Source organism: Camelus ferus, chromosome 13, assembly GCF_009834535.1.
Source record: "Camelus ferus isolate YT-003-E chromosome 13, BCGSAC_Cfer_1.0, whole genome shotgun sequence".
NCBI lineage: Eukaryota > Metazoa > Chordata > Mammalia > Artiodactyla > Camelidae > Camelus > Camelus ferus.
The window spans coordinates 26349588-26369011 of record NC_045708.1 but is presented as its reverse complement, the minus strand read 5'-3'; the positions used below and the strand labels follow the sequence as shown (position 1 = coordinate 26369011).

General features: G+C 39.9%; 1 non-coding gene across 1 annotated transcript; it reads right to left on the bottom strand.

The window, feature by feature from the left end:
- Positions 1–459: 459 nt before the first annotated feature.
- On the bottom strand, positions 460–566 carry LOC116668374. Its single transcript, XR_004325544.1, has one exon. It is a non-coding gene; the product is annotated as a U6 spliceosomal RNA (small nuclear RNA).
- Positions 567–19424: the final 18858 nt, after the last annotated feature.

Below are 19424 nucleotides of genomic sequence, written 5' to 3'. Positions count from 1 at the left end.
CCAGCCCCTAGTAACCACTGTTCTGCTTTCTGGGTCTATGGATTTGACTACTCCAGGTACCTCATATGAGTGGAATCATGCATTATTTGTCCTTTTGTAACTGGCTTATTTCACTTAGCATAATGTTCTCAAGGTTCATCCATGTTTCAGCATGTGGCAGGATTTCCTTCCTTTTTTACTGAGTTCCTTTTTAAGGCTGAATAGTATGCCATTGCATGTGTATACCACGTTGTATTTATGTATTGTCAGTGGACACTTGGGTTGCTGCCACCTTTTGTCTACTGTGAATAATACTGTTATAAACATGGATGCACAACTATCTCTTTGAGATCTTGTTTTGAATTCTTTTCATTATGTGCCCAGAAGTGGAATTGCTGGATCATATGGTAATTCTCTCTCTCTCTGTCTCTATGTATTTTTTTTAGGAACTGCCATACTGTTTTCCACAGCAACTTCACCAAAAACATGGAACATGCCACAAAATTGTGTGTCATCCCTGCACAGGGGCCATACTAATCTTCTCTGTATTGTTCTGATTGCAGTATATGTGCTGCCAAAGCAAGCACCCAAGGTGATTTTAAACTGACCTTGAAGGAGGCTTTAGACACTTAAAAAGAAAAATTGAAATATAGTTGATTTACAATGTTATGTTAGTTTCTGGTGTACAGCAAAGTGATTCAGTTATACATATATATGTATTCTTTTTCATTATGGTTTATTACAGCATATTGAATATCATTCCCTGTGCTATACAGTAGGACCTTGCTGTTCATCTATTTTATCTGTTGTAGTTTGTATCTGCTGATCCCAGACTCCTAATTTATCCTTCCTTGGCTCCCTTTCCCTTTTGGTAACCACAAGTTTGTTATCTATGTTCGCGAGTCTGCTTCCGTTTGTAAATAAGTTCTTTTGTATCATATTTTAGATTCCAGTGTGATATCAGATCTGTCTTCCTTTTTTTGGATGACTTCACTTAATATGATAATCTCTAGGTCCACCCATGTGGTTGCAAATGGCATTATTTCATTCTTTTATATGTATATACATACATATCTATACACACATATACACATATACATATATATATACACACACACACACATATATATATACACACATACATATCACATCTTCTTTATCCAATCATCTGTGGGTGGACATTTAGGTTGCTTCCATGTCTTGGCTATTGATAATCTCCGTTATTTTTTGGGCATTGAAACTGCTATGAGCAGTTGGCGGTGGCTTGTTTTCTCTCTCTGAATACCTGAAGAGTTATTTATTTGCCTTTGAATTTCAATCATTTAACTAGATTGTGTCTCAGTTTGGATGTTGTGTAACAGGGTTTCCCCCGGGTATATGGTATGCATTGTCAACCTCAAAATTTATTTCTTCTTTTATTTCAGGGAATTTTTTCTGTATTACATCACTGAGTTATTTCTATCTTACATGTGTTGGTTTCTTTATGTCAGGGGCAAAAATCACTCTTCTTTTGGCCCATTTTTGCTCCAGCCTTTTTGTGTTTCTTCTCTTACTGCCCTGGGATAACTTTTTTCTCCATGCTATTAAATCTTAAGCCCCATTTCTCCTTCTTTCTAATTTATTTGTTAGATATCTTTTTAAAATATTTTATTTATTTATTATTGTATTACTGAATTATTTCTTATTTTGGGGGGGGCGGTAATTAGGTTTATTTACTTTTGGAGGAGGTGCTGGGGATTGAACCCAGGACCTTGTGCATGCTTAGCATGTGCTCTACCACTTGAGCTATACCTTCCCCCCATTTGTTAGCTGTCTTACTGTTGTTTTGGTTCTTGTTTTCTTTTACCCTTAGCTCCTCATTTTCCTTTTTTTCATCCAAATCTGCTATTTCATCTTTTGTCTTTGAGCTCTTATTTTATTGATTCATACTCGAATTAAGATCTATAGCACTCACCACTTATGGGAAATATGCTTTTATTTATTTATTTTTTTTGAGTTACACTTTTTTTCACATTTAAGTCTTTGTCTGACTTCTGCTTACTTTGTCAGGATATTTCATATTTTACTATCATCTTTGTCTTTTCCTCTACCTCTTTCTTTTCTGCTTCCTCCCTCCCCTCCTCCTCTCTCTCCTGCTCCTCCTTTTTTGTAGAATGTTTGGCTGCTGACTGAACCATGTATTGATGGCCTCTTGTTTACTATGGGCCACTACAGATCTTCTATTTTCTCTAACTCAGTGAGGATTAGTTCTGCTTGATGCCCTTCTGAGACAGAGGATGGTGCACCAATGCCCAGGCTCCTAGGAGTATCACCATTTCACAGCTTACTTTGACAGCTCAGTCGCACATCTAGCACAGTTTCACAGTTAGCCCAGGAAACAGTGGCACTATTACACAGATGACTTAGCTCAGGACGTGACAGTGAGACAACACGAAGGAGAAATTCTTAGTGCGATTCCCATGCTCTGCCTAAGTCCTAGGGGCCATGCTGGCCAATGACAGCAAACTCAAGGTACCTAAGGAGCCCTTGCTAGGACTCAGCAGCCTTAGAAGCTTCAAGGGGCCTCTGATCAGCTTCCCTCCAGACACCTCATCCTGGCATCGACTCCCTGTCATCACTGATCAAGCTAACAGGACATACTGGCCATATGATCCCATATACAGTATACGATATGCATTGATGCCATTGAATAATTGCTCTTGTTGGGCTCATGGTGGACATCCCTTCTGTATGAACCCTCACTATATTCACCTTAACTGGGACCAATTTGTCTCCAGGTTTCAGTTTGGATACTGGTTTGGGTCTCTCTTCCAGTGTAACAAACAACCCCAAGTGCAACAATCATTTTCTTTTATGTCATGACTTTATGGGCCAGAAAGTTAAGCAGGGCTCAGCTGGGTGATTTTTCTGCACCATGCGGCATTGACTGGAGTCATTCAATTGTATTCAGATTTTGGCTGGTCGAGTCTAGAGGGTTCAAGGTGGCCTTCTTTACATGCTTGGTGTCTTGATGGAAGGCTGGAATCTGGGCTCTGCTGGACACCCCTCCCTCTCCTTGTAGTCTCAGGGTCTCTGATTTGGTCTCTCTAAGCTGGGTAGTTGGACTTACATAATGGCTCAGGGCTCCAAGAAGGATTGTTCCAGGAGGCAGGAAGTAGAAGCTGCCAGCCTTAAGACCTGGCACAGCAGTCACTTTCAATTGTTCCATAGGTCAAATCCATCACAGAGTTCACTCAGATTCCAGGGGAGAGACATAAAGGAAGTGTCAGAGAATTTGCAGCTTTGTTCACTCCTCTAAGCTCTTGGTCTAATTTTCCATAATGTGAAGGTTCTACAGGAGGGAGACCTGCTACTGTGCACATTCGTATAGGAAGACTGGCCTGCTCCCTTCCAAGGTCTCGCTGCACGCCCTATGCTAGGGTCCACTCCACATGGTCTGGCAGGTGTCCATCTCTCACAGGTCTCAGCCATTTTCCTCCAACACAGCGAAGAGCCCCCTCATGTGACAAGCCCAGCAACATTTTCTTCCTGAGTCCCCGCTGTGTTGGGGTTTAGGGAGCCCCACACTTGAGGATTAAAAATACTGTTTTCCCAGTTTCCCACTCACAGTCTCAGTGTCAGTCCCAATGGTAGCACGCTAGAGAGACTGGACAACAAGGCATAATTTTATCGACTCAGTTTTCTTCTTCAGTCCTGCCTCTGGGTTGTGGGGACAGAGTTAAAGACTGTGCTCAATTATTTTGCACCAGAATCTAGTTTCTTTTCTTGATTATCATTTTTTTGAAGTTTGTGACATCAAATATTTGTTTCTTGTTTGATTTTTGCTAGCAATTTCTTTTTTCATGTGTGGGAGAGTATTTTTTTCTATTTTGTTAGGTATTAAAGGGACTTCCTTCTCTATTCCACCCTCTTTTCTGGACATTGCATCTTGGGTTATTATTTCATTATATTTATTTTGAAATAGTTATAGTTCATAGGAAATTGCAAAAACAGTATATAGAGATCCCCTGTACCCTTCATCCTGTTTCTCTCAAAGGTAACATTTTATATAACTATATACAGTTCAATACCAAAACCAGGAAACTGACATTGCTACAGTCCACAGACCTTATTCAGAGTTTACGAGTTTTATTTGTCCTCACTTACATGTGTGTATTTAGTTCTATGCAGTTTTATCACATGTATTATTCATATAACCACAACTGATTACTCGTGATACAGAACTGTTCCACCACCACAAAGATCCTACGTGCTCTCCCTTTCTAGTCACATCCACTGTCCTGTCTGTACCCCTCCTTCTCCCTAACCCCTCGCAACCACTAATCTGTCCTCCACTCTGTAATTGTGTGACTTGAGAATTCTGTATAAATGGAATCACACAGTACGTGACTGGCTTTTCTTCCCACTCAGCATACTGCCCTCAAGATCAGATCCATCTGGGTTGTTATGTGTTGACTGTCCCTTTCTTTTGGATTGCTCAGTAGTATCCTATGGTGTAGACACACTGTGGTTTGTTTAACCATTAACTGGTTGTAGGACATTTTGGTTGTGTCCAGTTTTGGGCTCTTACAAAGAAATCTGCTATGAACAATCAAGTACAGGGTTTTATGTGGACATAAGTTTCACTTCTCTGAGATAAATTTACAAGAGGGTGATTGCTGGGTCAAATGGTAAGTGTATGTTTAGTGCTTTAAGAAGCTGCCAAACTATTTTGCAGAGTGGCGGTGCCATTGTCCATTGCCACCAGCAGTGTATGAGAAATCCTCACCAGCATTTCGTGTTTGGTATTGTCACTATTTTTAAATTTAGCTTTCTTAATAGGCTGTGTGTTGGATTTAAAATGTTACTTCAAGAGTGATGATTTCACACAGCCATTGCTCCAGGTTTTCCTGAAACAGAGATGCTAGATGTTAGGCTCACTTGCAGTCCACAACAATGAACTCATATTTAAAATGAACTTTAAGCCATCCTGCACTTTCCCCCCAGTTGCTACTGTATTGTGGTAGCATCTTCTTCATCCTCAAATTCTCATGGGGGTAATTCAGTGACTAGTCCACAAGGTTGCTACAACCCTTGATGCTTTGGAGTTCTGAATTTTTTTCATTATCTACCTGGAATATTTCACTAATTTCAAACTAATACTCCAGCTTCTTGTTTTCCACCACTGACTGATCCACGATCTCATTTAAAGATGTCATTTTAAATGGTTGCACTATGAAATGATATAAGAAGAAGGAAACCAAAGCCACAAGATCCAGAATTTAGGAGTTCTCTGGGAATTCATTGCAGCAGGATGTTGAGATAAGCATATTCCCCCGTTTTGAAAATAAATATTTAACAGAGTATATTTTTGTTAGGAAGTTGAATGATCTGTATAATGAGCTTTTATTTGTTAAAGGTTAAAAAGAAAAGATGATACATTTACTTTAAAAACTCTCGATATGCATTTTTCTGTGACCTCTGTGAGATTCCACCTTACAGTTTTTCTTTCTCTGGTGTCTTTGCACTTTCCCTGATCTCTTGGAGATCTCTAACCTTAATATTATCTTTATATTGTTAATACAACTGGGCTCTGGGAAAAACAAAAAATACTTATCTTCTAATCACTGTCTGCATAACACAAAAGGCCTCAATATCCACTGTGTACGGAGTGGGATGTGAGAGGGAAGTGAGCCTATCCATCTCATGGAATTCTGGAAAGGCCCAGGATGCAGAGGCACAGGTTACTGAGCAGGTTAGGGGAGGGGGTGGAGCTACAAACTGGGGGATTTGTTGGAAGATTTAATGTGGAATAAATAATTGAATTACCCTCCCTGAGTCTTATTTCCCACTTCTGTGCACAAAATGCCAGCAGACAGACTTAATACCTCCTCATCCCTTCCACCCTAAAAACAAAACAAAACAAAAAACAAACAAACAAAAAAACCACTGGAAGTTTAGTCTCTGGAGAAACTGAACTCAAGAAGTTTAGAACCAAGGTTCAGCAAAATTAACTGAAAGTCTACAGATGAAATAATTCTACCATTAGCCTTACCTCTCTCTGATTAGTGTGCAGACCACTTTGACCCCCAACAAGGTAGGAAAGAAGAAGGATTCTTTCTGGAGAAACTGAATTGCACTGGAGAAGAAACCTCCACACACTGATTTCTGGGGAATCCACCCATGCAATGGCTAGCTTCCTTTCTCATCATCTTAATATAAGCCTACTGTGCATGAATCTTGCCTGGATCTCTGAATTTTCAGCCAGTTCTTAAACACAGATAATCAAAGGTCACGAGACAAATGAGGAAAGTCTTGATCCTGAAATAGAGAAACCAAAGTGAAAAGCAAAATTGAAAAAGAAAATCTAGGAGAAACCAAAATAATACAATGAACAGAAGAAAACTTTCAAAGCAACTATCAACCAAGTTCTGATAAATATTCTCAGAGAGCAATGAGAAGGTATTTCATCTAAAAAAAAGGACAGGATATATAAAGATCTCATGGAAATAAAAACGATAGCTCAAATAAAAAATAGATGAAAGACAAAGTCAAAGAAATAAGACAAAAAGCAGAGCAGAAAGATAAAGAGTTGGAAAATATGAAGATGGTAAGAAGAGACATAGAGAACAAACCCTAGAAATCCCACATCTGACTATGTTTGCAGAAAGAAAGAAGAAAGAAGAGAAGAAACAGGGGGAAGGAAACAGGAAAGGACCTATGAAAAAAATTTCCCAAGTGAAGGACACAAGGCTCTTGATTAAAAAGACCCACATTAGAATGAGGGGAAAAAAACTCAAGTTAAGGCACACACCATAGAGAGGTTTTAGAACTTGGGATTAGGAGGTCTCCTGAAAGGTTCCAAAGATAAAGTCATGCAAAAGAAGTCATACACAAAGGACTAGAATCAGAATGACATCAGACTTCTCAGTAGCAACCTTGGGTACCAGGAAGTAGCTGAACAATAGCATCAAAAATCTTATGGAATATAAGTTTCAGCTGAGAATTTTATACCTTGCCAGGCTATCAGTCAAGAGTGAAGGCAGAATGAAGACATCTTCACCTGTTCATAGACAATTTGCCTGCTTGACATTCTTTCATAGAAAGCATTGAGAAAGTCCTGAGTAATCCAAAAAAGGGGAAGTCATGGGGTCCAGGAAATAGTGGATTCAACTCAGGAGAGCACTGAAGAGAAGGCATAGGTTGAAAGCAGAGAGGGCCACCAGCCAGGAGTGGAGAAGGAGTCTGGAGATGCAGTATGTGAAAAGAAGTAAGGATGTGCATATGGGAAATTTTGCAAGTGAAAACAATAACTAATTTTTAAAAACCACCAAAAAGCCTGTATACAAAAGGATACATAATCATACACTGCTCAGGTCTGCAGTGAAACCACAAATAATTTGCTGTGTAATCATAATGATGCAAAACCTCAAATTGGTGGGGTCTTTCCTTTGCAAGTAAACGAAAACTCAAAGTAGCTTAAACCACAAAAGGAATTATAGTATTTTGCTCACATACATGATTAATAACTTTGAAAGTAGTTTAGGCTCCAGATGAGGCTTGACTCAGTGGCTCTCTAAAATCTTTAATTTCCATCACTCCCCTTGGCCATGTATAGTATTTATTCAAAGAAGGACTGGCTTTCCTCATGGGTGCAAGGTAGCTTCCAGCACCTTCTAGGGGCTTCATGCTTCCTTGTTCATGTCCATCAGGGAGAGAATATTTCTCTAGGGGCTTCTGCAGAAGAACAAGGAAATTCTACCCCAGTTTCCTCCACAAAAATCTCTCATTGGTTGATATTACTGGGTTACATGCCTTTTCTTCTTTTTTTTCTTTTTCTTTTTTTTCCTTGAAGTATAGTCAGTTAAAATGTGTCAATTTCTGGTGTACAGCATAGTGTCTCATTCGTGCATACATATACATATGTTCATTTTCATATTCTTTTTCATTAAAGATTATTGCAAGATATTGAGTATAGTTCCCTGTGCTATACAGAAGAAATTCGTTTTTTTAATCTGTTTTTATATATTGTGGTTAACCTTTGCAAATCTCAAACTCCCAAATTTATACTTTCCCACTAATAACCATAAAATTGTTTACTATGTCTGCGAGTCTGTTTCTGTTTTGTAGATCAGTTCATTAATGTCCTCTTTTTTCTTTTTTTTTTTTTTGAATATGAGTGATCCCATATGGCATTTTTCTTTCTACATATGAGTGATATCATATGGTATTTTTCTTTCTCTTCCTGGCTTACTTCACTTAGAATGACAATCTTCAGGTCCATTCATGTTGCTGCATATGGCATAATTTTATTCTTTTTTATTGCTGAGTAGTATTCCATTGTATAAATATACCACAGCTTCTTTATTCACTCATCTGTCAATGGACATTTAGGTTGCTTCCATGTCTTGGCTATTGTATATAGTGCTGGTATGAACATTGGAATGCATGTATCTTTTTGAATTAGAATTCCCTCTGGATATATGTCCAAGAGTGGGATTGCTGGATTATATGGTAAGTCTATTGTTAGTTTTTTGAGGAATCTCCATACTGTTTTCCACAATGGCTGTACCAAACTACATTCCCACCAGCAGTGTAGGAGGGTTCCCTTTTCTCCACATCCTTTCCAGACATGCTTTCTCTTGACCAATCACTGTAACTTGGGGGATGGAGTTCTGCCAGTCAGAGCCCGACCCTATAGCCAGAGATGGTGTTAGTTTCCAAGGAAAGTGGTGGCTGAGTAGAGGAGCCGTGGGTTCCCAAATGGAAATCAAGGTGCAGTTAAAAGAGGAAAGAGAATGGATGTTAGGTTGCCACCAAACAGCAAATGTCTATTTTACAACACACATTATTTAGCTAAAAATAGTGAAATAGCTGTATGCGGCCATACAGGTTAGGGGAATAAAAGAGCCAAACTCACATCCATCATAATTCAAAATCAATAGAGAATGTCTGAAATTTACGGATCAATAAAAAAATAGCAGTTTAAACATATTATTTAGACATATGAAGGGAGCTAGCAGAAAAAACAGCTGTAAGAGTAATAAAGACTTATAAATCACTACCTCTGGGGAGCTAGGCTGGGGATAGTGCAGAATAGGGCAGGGCATTATGGTTTTTCACGAGAAGCTTTTTGTATGATTTGGGGTGTATGTGTATATATATATATGTATGTGTAGTCAGTTTACAATGCTGTGTCAATTTCTGGTGTACAGCACAATGCTTCAGTTATACATGAACATACATATATTCATTTTCATATTCTTTTTCACCATAAGTTACTACATGATATTGAATATAGTTCCCTGTGCTACACAGTATGAACTTGTTGTTATCTATTTTATATATATTAGTTAGTATCTGCTGATTTGGTTTAAAAACTCTGTTCATGCATTACTTGGATTAAAAATTTAAAAGAACTCTGAGCTGTCATAAAACAACATGGACTTGTATGAAATGGAAAAGCCAGAGGTTGCTGACTGTGCCTTGTGACAAAGACATGCAAAAGTGCAAAAATTCAAAATGGCACCCCCGGCCAGTTTTTAGTTAAATCCACATGCCTGGGATGTGTGCAGTCTTCCGTGACTTCCTGCACCCGCTAGCACACTGCTATGTATCCCCAGGGAAGGGAAGAATAGGCCCTAGTTTGAGAAGTATAGATTAAGACACATCAGGGTGAAGAATTTGAAATGTTTTAAAAAGGGAAAACTCAAACTTTACCCGAGAGGAACACCAAGGCTGAGTCCCCTGTGAGTGTAACACAATACAAATCACAAAGAGTAGTCTAAAAGGATGCTGGCTTTGGGATGCTGTCAAGAGCTCTGCCCTGGTGCTCTTCTTTCCATCTGGACCAAACTCTATTGTATTGTCCTTCTTTTTGTCATGGACAGTTTCATCGCTCGTGTTGTTTCTCCATAGACCACAAATGCTGCTTCCAGAAGCACTCAAAGGACTTTTCCTTAGTTTGTGTCACCAACCTGATGCAAAACTCTTAATTCGTCCCAGGATCCTTGGCCCAGCAGGGTAACACCATGTAAAGAGCCATTTCTGGGGCACAGGGGTACACATAGGGGATGTCCCCTTGGGGAGACAGATGTGAAAGGACAGACCACAAAGAGGGAGAGTAGTTTAAGTACCACAGTCCTTCCCAGCTGCTGTATTTGGAGATAACCTCTAAGTTTTAAGGCATACCCCAATACTGAGGACAAGGAGTGATGGGATAAGGTTCTGTTTTAGAAATGAGTGACATGGTGTTTCAGCAAGGGGCGATTTGTATATAACTTGGAGGGCAAATTACATCTGAATTTAAGGCAAATCCTTTAATGGGACTTTCGGTTTCACAGCTGTAAGGCAAAACATCTTCTGAAATGGAATTTTGGGGGCATGGAGGAATTAAGCTGCTTTTTGCAATGGTGTTAACATTATATCTTCACTTTAGGCTGAGTTAATGTGTCTGCAGATCATGGGAAGCAAAGACTGGGGGGTCTTTTTCCCCGTCTCTTATTGGACCCCAGAGGAGACTTGGATGAGGCAAGGATCTTAACTAATGTAGGGAAGATAAACACAAAGTTTTCTGTTGTGGAGAGGGAGCTGGTGGGCCCAGCAATGCAGCGTCAGGCTGGCGCCCAAGGAGGGAGATAGTCCTCTGCACTCTAATTCCCTTTTGCTCCTCTAAGGCTTCAGGAAAATTTTGTTAAATGCTACAATCTGGTTTTAGCTGTGCTCTGGGGGAATTTGGGATGGGACTCTTAAAAGAGCAGAAATAATTCAGAGAATGCAACACCAGAATGAAAGAACAAGTTGACCAGAAGTTAGACAGCTGCTTAATATTCTAGCAAAAACCAAGGTTGCTTTGTGGGGCTTGGGACATGGAAGTATTCCTCAGGGATTTTCAGAGAACCTCGGGGAGGGAACCTGCTAAAAGGTGAGGCTTTCTTCCAATCAAGCCGTTTGGGGACTCAAGACTATTTTCACCTAGATTTTAAGGGAAAGGTTGAATTTTGGAAGGTTGTAGAACTTGGGAGCTCAAAGGTCTTATATTTTAGGAATTTGAGGACAATTCTGGGACTAACTCTAATGCCTCAGCCATTTGTTTCTGTGGTTCAGTATTTCCCCAGATTCTTAATGGAGAACCATAGCCAATGAACGACATCAAAGACCACAACAAACACAAATGCAGCATTTAAATGCCACAGGTTAGTCGTATGTACCCAATGCTGCAATTGGACACAGTCACTGTGCCAGTGCAAACTGGACAATTCCCACGAGCTCAGGCCTCATTCCCAGTATTTCAGCTGCAATCCCTGACCTGCTTAAGCTTGAACTCATTCATGCTACATTCACTAGCTTCAACCCCCAAATTATTACAAGCAATTCTCATTGACTCTTGGGAAAACCTTGGAGTCCTTTTTTAAGGTGGTGGTGGAGAGAGACCAGAAGCAGAAAACCACAGAGAATTACAGAAAAGCAACCTACTTTTCCATATTTCTACATAAATATCATTTCAGTTAGAATACCAGATTCTTTGCATAAGCCATACGTTTAAGGCTCTCATTGGAATTTTGTATTTTGTGTTGACAGCACACCCCTCCCACAGCACATCAGGTAAGATATTTAGTCACGGATAAAAATTCAAAGCCCACAGGAAAAACCAAACTCACACAAAAGTTTCGATTCAAATTAAAAAAATGTGACAATGAGTGTGTATATGTCCATGAATGACTGAAAAATTGTTCTGAACACTGGAATTTGACACAACATTGTAAAGTGATTATAAATCAATAAAAATGTAAAAAAAAAATTTCATCATGAAATAAGAAAACCCCAAACTAAGAATTGCACTCAATTAGAGTTAAGTTAATGGGGTCCTAAATTTGTCTTCCTGATTTTGTTGGTTGAATCTCCCAGTTTTCACCCATCCTTGGCCCCCAAAATGGGCTGAGTTTTCTGGGAAGTGGCCCCAGCCACCTGGAACCTCACAGTAGGGAGCCCTTCCTTGGTGGCTTCTGAACAGCTGCTCTGAGCACCAGGAGGAGAGGGGTTCCGCTGGGGGCTGGGGAAGCCCCTTGCAGATGGTGTTTCCTCTTTCTCTGTCTTGTTTTGAGTAGAGAGATTCCCTTGGGTTACCAGCTCTTAGCAGCTGTCCTTTGGTACGCGATCTCCTCTTTTCTTTCTGGCTCTCTAGTCCATGAAGTTCCACCTCTTTTGTGGCTGGAAATATTACAAAAGCCTTGTCTAGGCATTCAGTGGGAGGTGGGAATTTGTAATTTTCAGGCACTGCCTTTGGCATCAGAGAGCCTGACTCAACTCTTAACCCTCTGTATGACCTTGTGCAAAGGATTCCCACCTGGACCTGAAATATGGGGATAAGAGAGTCCTAGCTCACAGGGTTGTTGTGATGATTGATGCGGTGAGGTGTGTAGCACTTGGCACAGTGCCTGGCATGAGGTGGGCATCCGATAAATGCCAGTTATTAATATCACTTCCTGCTGGGAAGTAAGGAAAGGAGAAATAATTTAGCTGAGTTTAAAATAGGAAATCAGTACCTTTGTATAAAATTTGATTAATAATAGCAATTGTTAGTAGGCCAAGGTCCTGATAGTTCTCATTTTTGGCTTGTCCTAGAGCAGAAACAGAATAAATAAACAAGATTGAATTGTTTAAGAACATATTAACTCCTAGTTAATCAGTACACAGCTAAGGTATTCTATGAAACAGGACTAAAAGGCAAAGCAGACGTTTGTCTGACAGACAAGGGGTCAGCCAGAATGGTAAATATGTAGCTGGCATCGGGCACTCTCCTCCACTCCCTACTCTTGCTGCATCTCCTCTGCCTAGGGCAGACATCATCAATCAATCCTAGCATCTCATCTTGCTCAACTTGAATTCTACCTTATGATAGTTTTCCTTATTCTTTAATTTTTCTGTAGTAAAGTATTTTAAAGCAAATCTCAGAACTGTATGTCATCATAATCTTGTAGGATACATTTCTAAAAACTCAGATACTTTCTTTCATAAGAACAAGACATTTTCCTTACCTAACCAAATTAACAAAATAAAATCCTTTTGTGTTGTCTAATACCTAGTTCGTAGTAAAATTTCCCTAATTGTCTCAAACTATTTAGGATTCTGTTTAACACGGCTGTGGATCTATGGTCAGAGTTTTAAGTAGGGGAAGTGATGCTTTCAGATACATGAGTCAGAAGCATCTGCAGGCTGCCCTCGGAGAAAAGGAAAGGAGGGGCTTCTCCTACTGCAGGATGGCTTCATCCCTTCAGTGGCTCTTCTCTGGGGGTGGGAGCATCTATGGTTTACATAGACCTTTCTGAGGATCACAAGTTCCGTGAATCCTTTTTCTGCCAGGAAGCAAGGGGGCCTTCCTGTAATCAGGACTCTGGGACTCCCAGGTTTTCCAGGGGTGACCATAGCTGATCAGGCCCTGCTGTGAGCATTGATACTAGTTGGGGGGAGGCCCAGGAAGTTGCTGACCCTACCCTGGAGGGCCGACCATGGGAGTTAGACCTTCCCTGCCCAGGCTGTCCCAGGTCATCTCTCTGTCTCCTCTGCACCCCCGGGAGCGGGCGTCCTGAGTACTTTGGAATCAACTGCCAATGTGCCAGCAAGGACTTGCATGGATTTTTCATTTCCTGTGCACATCTGTGAGGAGATTGGAGACAATTTCAGGATGCCTGGGTCTACACAAAGGCGGTGATGATGGCTATTGTCTGGGAAATGGCCTATTGTGGAGATGGGGTTGTTGGGGGTGTGCAGCAAATTATGGAGAGAGTCTCTGATCAATGACTGTCGATTCCTTCCTCTGGAGCTGAGACTGTGCTTCAGCAGACAAAGGTCTGATTTTGTGCAGGACTCACTGCAGTTAGAGAGGATGTCCTGGGAGGAGGAGGGCACTGCAGAGGATCTCGACTGAGATTTTCGGTCCTCAGGGTCTTGCTGAAGTCAGGTGCTCAGGTGGCAGGGCAGGAGCAGGAGCAGGGCAGCCTAGTGAGGGGTTGCAGGGTCACTGGGAAACTTTGGGGTGGAAAAAGAGACCTGAGGATTTGTTTGTTGACGTCACATTCTTTATAACACTGCCTTAGCCCTTCTGGGGGAATGGGACATAGATTTTTCCTGTTTCTCTCTCCTTTTTGTTACTTTTCCTTTTTCACTCCCTCCCCCCTCTCTCCTTCCCTTTCTTTTATTTCCTCATTCATTTATTCACTCTTTCCAATGCCAGCTGTCAAGGGCCTTCCTATGTGTCATACACTATGCCCAGGGCTAAGGATAAGATGGTGGAAAAGGCAGACATACATGGTTCTTGACCTTTTGGGTTTACAGGCTGGGGGAGAGATGGACACCAACCAGGGGGACACAAATAATGCAATGGTTACAGGGTGTAGTAAGGATTACGAGGAAATTAAAAGGGCTGAGATATGATATTAGACCGTGTTCTAACTACTAGTCCATGGTGGCTTTTAAGCTCAATCCAGCTCCCTGCCCTTGTCCCTTTCTTCCCTGACAGCTCTAACTTCTTCTCTTCCTCTGTGACCTTGGCTTTGTGTGGAGGCAGCTGCCAGGGCTCCTCAGGCTGGCTGCAGGCAGGAGGGATATGAGAGTTCTGGGCCAACCCTCTGGGACTCTGACTGCAGGTTAGGCCTTGATCTTGGGCCCCAGAACTATTTCTGTGCCAGAGATCCTGTCTTTTTCTTAAAGAAAAATTTCTACAAATTTTTATGGAGATACAATTTACCTATAGTGAAACACACAGATCTTTTGTTCCATCCATTTTTGCTTCATGTATTTTTAAGCTCTGTTATTAGATACATACACATTTGGGATTTTCTGGCTTTTTGATTATTTAACTCTTTTATCATTATGAAAATTCCCTCCTTTTCTCTAGTGCTATTCCTTGTCTTGAGTCTACTTTATCTGATATTAATACACCCTTTCTTTTAACTAGTGTTTCCATGGTGTGTCTTTTTACTTTTAACCTCTGTGTTTATACTTAAAGTGTGTGTCTTATAAAAGGATATAATTGGGTCTTGCTTTTTTATTGTCAGACAACTTCTGCCTTTTAATTGCAGTGTTTAGTTCATTTACATTTAATGTAATTATTGATTTGGTTAGATTGAAACTATCATTTTGCTATTTGATATCTGTTTTTCCATTTTGTTATTTAAAAAATTTTCTTCCCTCCTTTCCTGCTTGCTTTGAGTTCTTGACAATTTTGAGTATTTTATTTTTATCTCATCTACTAGTTTATTTTTCCTTTTTAAAATCTACACATCTTGTTAAATTGTTGTTCTGGGAATTGCAGTATGCATTCTTAAATCATTAAAGTCTTCCTTGAATTAATATTATTCTCCTTCACATACAACGTAAGGATCTTACAATGATAGACTTTAATTTCTTCCTTCTTTTGTTCTATTTTTGACATTTATTTCTATATTTACATATGTTCACTCCCACAATATAGTATTATTATTTTTTGCTCTAAATAGTCATTTTTCTTTTAAAGAAATGAAGAAGTAAGAAAAGTCTTTCACACTGACTCATATTTATTACTATTTCTGGTGCTTTTTATTCCTTAATAGGGATCCTAGCTTCCATCTGGTGCCATTTCTTTTCAGGCTAAAGAACTTCCTTCAACATTTCTCCTAGTACAGATCTGCTAGTGATGAATTCTCCCAGCTTTGGTTTATTTAAAAAATGGTTCTATTTCATCTTAATTTTTGAAGAATTTTTTTTTTCTGAATATAGACGTTTAGGGCGATGGGTTATTTTTCTCCCAGCACTTTAGAGTCTCCTTGCTTTCTAACTTGCATTGTGTCTAGTGGTAAATCAATGACAGTTCTTACATTTTTATCTTTATTCTCCTATCTGTAGGCATTTTGGGGGGAGGACTGCTTTTCTCTTTCTGTTTGTTTTTCAGAAATTTTGTTAAGTGCTTTGATAGTGGTGGTGGTGCTGTGTCTGTGTGTGTGTGTGTGTGTTTATATTGCTTGGGGTTTGTTGAACTTCTTGGATTTGTAAGTGGACCTATTCATGATATTTGAAACATTTTCAAAAATTAATATACTTTATTTTTGGAGCAGTTTTAGGTTCACAGCAAACTTGAACAGAGAGTACAGAGTTTCCACATATCTCCTCTGCTCACACACACACCACCTCCTCCACCATCAACATGCTGCATCAGTGTGGTACATGTATTACAATAAATGAACCAATACTGATACATCATTATTAACCAAAGTCTATAGTTTGCATTACAGTTCACTCTTTGCTGTCATACATTCTCAGGGGTTTGACAAATGTATAATGACAGGTATTCACCATTACAGTATCATTCAGAGTATTTTCACTGCCCTAACAATCCTCTTTGCTTCACCGATTCATCCCCCTCTCTCTGTAATTCCTGGAAACCACTAATCTTTTTACTGTCTCCAGAGTTTTCCCTTTTCAGAAAGTCATGTAGTCAAAAATACATAGGCTTTGTAGCTTGTCTTCTTACACTTAGTAATATGCTTTTAAAGTTCCTCCATGTCTTTTCACTACTTGCTAACTTGTTTCCTTTTGCCCTTGAATAATATTTCATTGTTTGGGTGTACCATCTATGTTTATTCATTCACCAGTTGAAGGACATCTTGTTTGCTTTCAAATTTTGACATTTATGAATAAAATTACTATAAACATTCACACAGGCTTTGGAGTGAGTGTAAGTTTTCAACTCATGTGAGGAAACACCAAGAAATGTGATTGCTGGGTCATGTGGTAAGGCTATTTTTAGCTTTGTAAGTGACCACCAAACTGTTGTCTATAGTGGCTGTACCATTTGGCATTCCCAGTAACATATTGCTCCCCAAACGCACCAGTATTTAGTATCGTCAGTGTTTTGGGTTTGGCCATTCTCAGCTGTATAGTGGCATCTCACTGTTGTTTTAATTTGCAATTGTGTAATGACATATAATGTTTTGCATCTCTTCATATGCTTATTTATCATCTGTATATTATCTTTGATGATGATTCTGTTCATATATTTTGCCCATTTTAAATTAGGTTGTTCATTTTCTTATTGTTGAGTTTTAAGAGTTTCTTGTATATTTTATCAGATATGTCTTTTGCAATATTTTCTTCCAGTCTGTGACTTGTCTTCTCATTCTCTTGACAGTAATTACTTAAAAAAAATTTTCAACCCCATCTTTCTTTTCTTTCTTGGGCTCCAATTCCGTTAATGTTACACTTCTTAATATTGTTCCACCAGCCACCAAGGTTCTGTTCTGTTCTACTTTCTCTGTGTACTTCAGTTTTCATGATTCAGGTGCTATGTCTTCAAATTCACTGATCTTTCTAAGAAAAGTTTCCAATCTGTTGTTTAATTCATCAAATTAATTTTAAACTCCAGATATTGCATTTTTCAGTTCTATACTTTTGATTTGGTTCCTTTTATAGTTTCCATTTTTCTGTTGAGATTTCCCATTTGTTCACTCACTACAAAGATACTTTCCTTTAGATCTTTAAACATATTTGCAGTGGCTGCTTTAAAGTCCTGTACTGCTAATTCCAACACGTGTATCATCTCTAGGTCTTTTTTTACTGTAAATTTTTCTCCTGGTTATGGGTTACATTTTCCTGCATTTAAAAAGTTGTATGCTGGACATTGTGGATGCTGTATTGTTGGATCTAGATTTTTATTGTCTTCCTTAAAGAATGTTGTGTTTTTGTTCTGGGAGACAGTTAGTCTACTGGTATATCAGCTTGGTTCTGCCATTTCTTAGTTTCAGGCTTTGATAGGGTGAAAATTGATTAGACCTTCATGTCTGGCCTTCCTTGAGTCTCTGCTGAATGCCTGGGGTGTTTGGCAAGATGTCTCCATTCTGCTGGTCAAACTTCATCATCTTCCTGCAGTGTGTGAGCTCTAAAATCTCTGTTTGGCTCACAATATACCAGGAGCCGTTCTCTTTCAGGCAGCACAAATGCTCACTCTGTACATGCACAGTTTAGTATCCAGTCAAAGACTCAATAAAACCTCTATGCAGATCCTGGTGCTCCTGTTCTGTACATCTTCCAACTCTCCTGTAACCTGCCCCACAAATTCCAGCTGCCCCAGATTCCTCAGACTCCAGTCTCTGGTTTCCTCCATCCAGCAAGACTTCTGCTTTCTCTCTGGGTGCCACGTTCTGTGCTGAGGTTTGGAAAGTGCCCACTGGCAGAAAGCTGGAATGTAAAGGTCATGCGTTTTCCTTTTTCAAGGATGACAATCAGTTAGGAGTGAGAATTTTACAGACCTAAGAGCCAGAGAAAACCATGAAATCTTATTGCAGCTCCATTTCCCTTATCCCTCCTCCACCTTTAGCTTTCCTGGGGCCATTTTCTTGTGTATGGGGATGAAGGGGAGGAGCAAGGGGCCAGTGGGGGAAAGGGAGCCTGGAGAAGGCAGTTGGGAATTGCTGGCTATACTTTGTTTACAGCTTCCCTGTGGGGCCCCAAAGAAGGAGGCAGCTCTGTGTTATTGAGCTTGCTGGAGAAGCGGGGAGGGAGGGGAGTGCTTGGGAGTGCAATTAGCCAACGGTTTGAGACTGATGAAGTGGATAATGAGAGGTGCTAGGACCGATTTTTGTGCTAAAAAAGGAGACAGGGGGAGAAACTGTTGCACGTTAACTTGCTCAGGCCTGATCTGTGAGGAACTGACTCCCTGCCAAGAGGACAAGGACCAGAAGATCTGAAGGCTGGACCAACATCTCCTCCTGAGGCAGCCTTCTTGGGGTTTCTTATCATCCTCCTCCTCCTTGTTAACATTCGCTGAGATCACGTGAGCCAGGTCTTATGCCAAGCAACTCTCATGCTCTATCTCATTCAATGTCCAAAATAACCCATTATACAGATGAGCAAACTGAAATGCAAAGAGATGAAGGACCTTTCCTAAGTCCTAAGTAGTGAAACTGAGTTTCTCCTCTGTTCTGACACCGAAGCCTGATGGATGCAGTCTTAATCTTATGGTGCAGGGATATTTGACTTCAGACTGTCCTCAGAAGAGAAGGGATGCAGCTTCCTGGCACGTGCTGTGTGTGAGGCTCTGTGCTACACTCTGAGCCATGCATGTTATGTTTCTTCTATTTTGTTTTGTTTTTCAATGATTTCTAATAACACCCAAATGAAGAAGGTATGATTTTTACCCTAATTTTACAGAGGAGGAAATTGAGTATTAGAGAAATGAAATGCCTTGTCAAAAGAACCAAATCTAGGAAGTTATGGAACAATATTAAAATGTATTAAACTTTTAACCAACTTTTATATCTTGAACACTTACTATGTGCCAGACTTTTTTTTCTAGGTATTAGAGATACAGCAATGAATAGAACAGATGAAAATTCTGCCCTCAGGGAGCTTATGTTCTAGTGGGGGAAGGGAGGCAGCATTGGTAGACAGTAAGCAAAAAAAAAAAAAAAAAAAAAAACAAACCTGATGGAAGT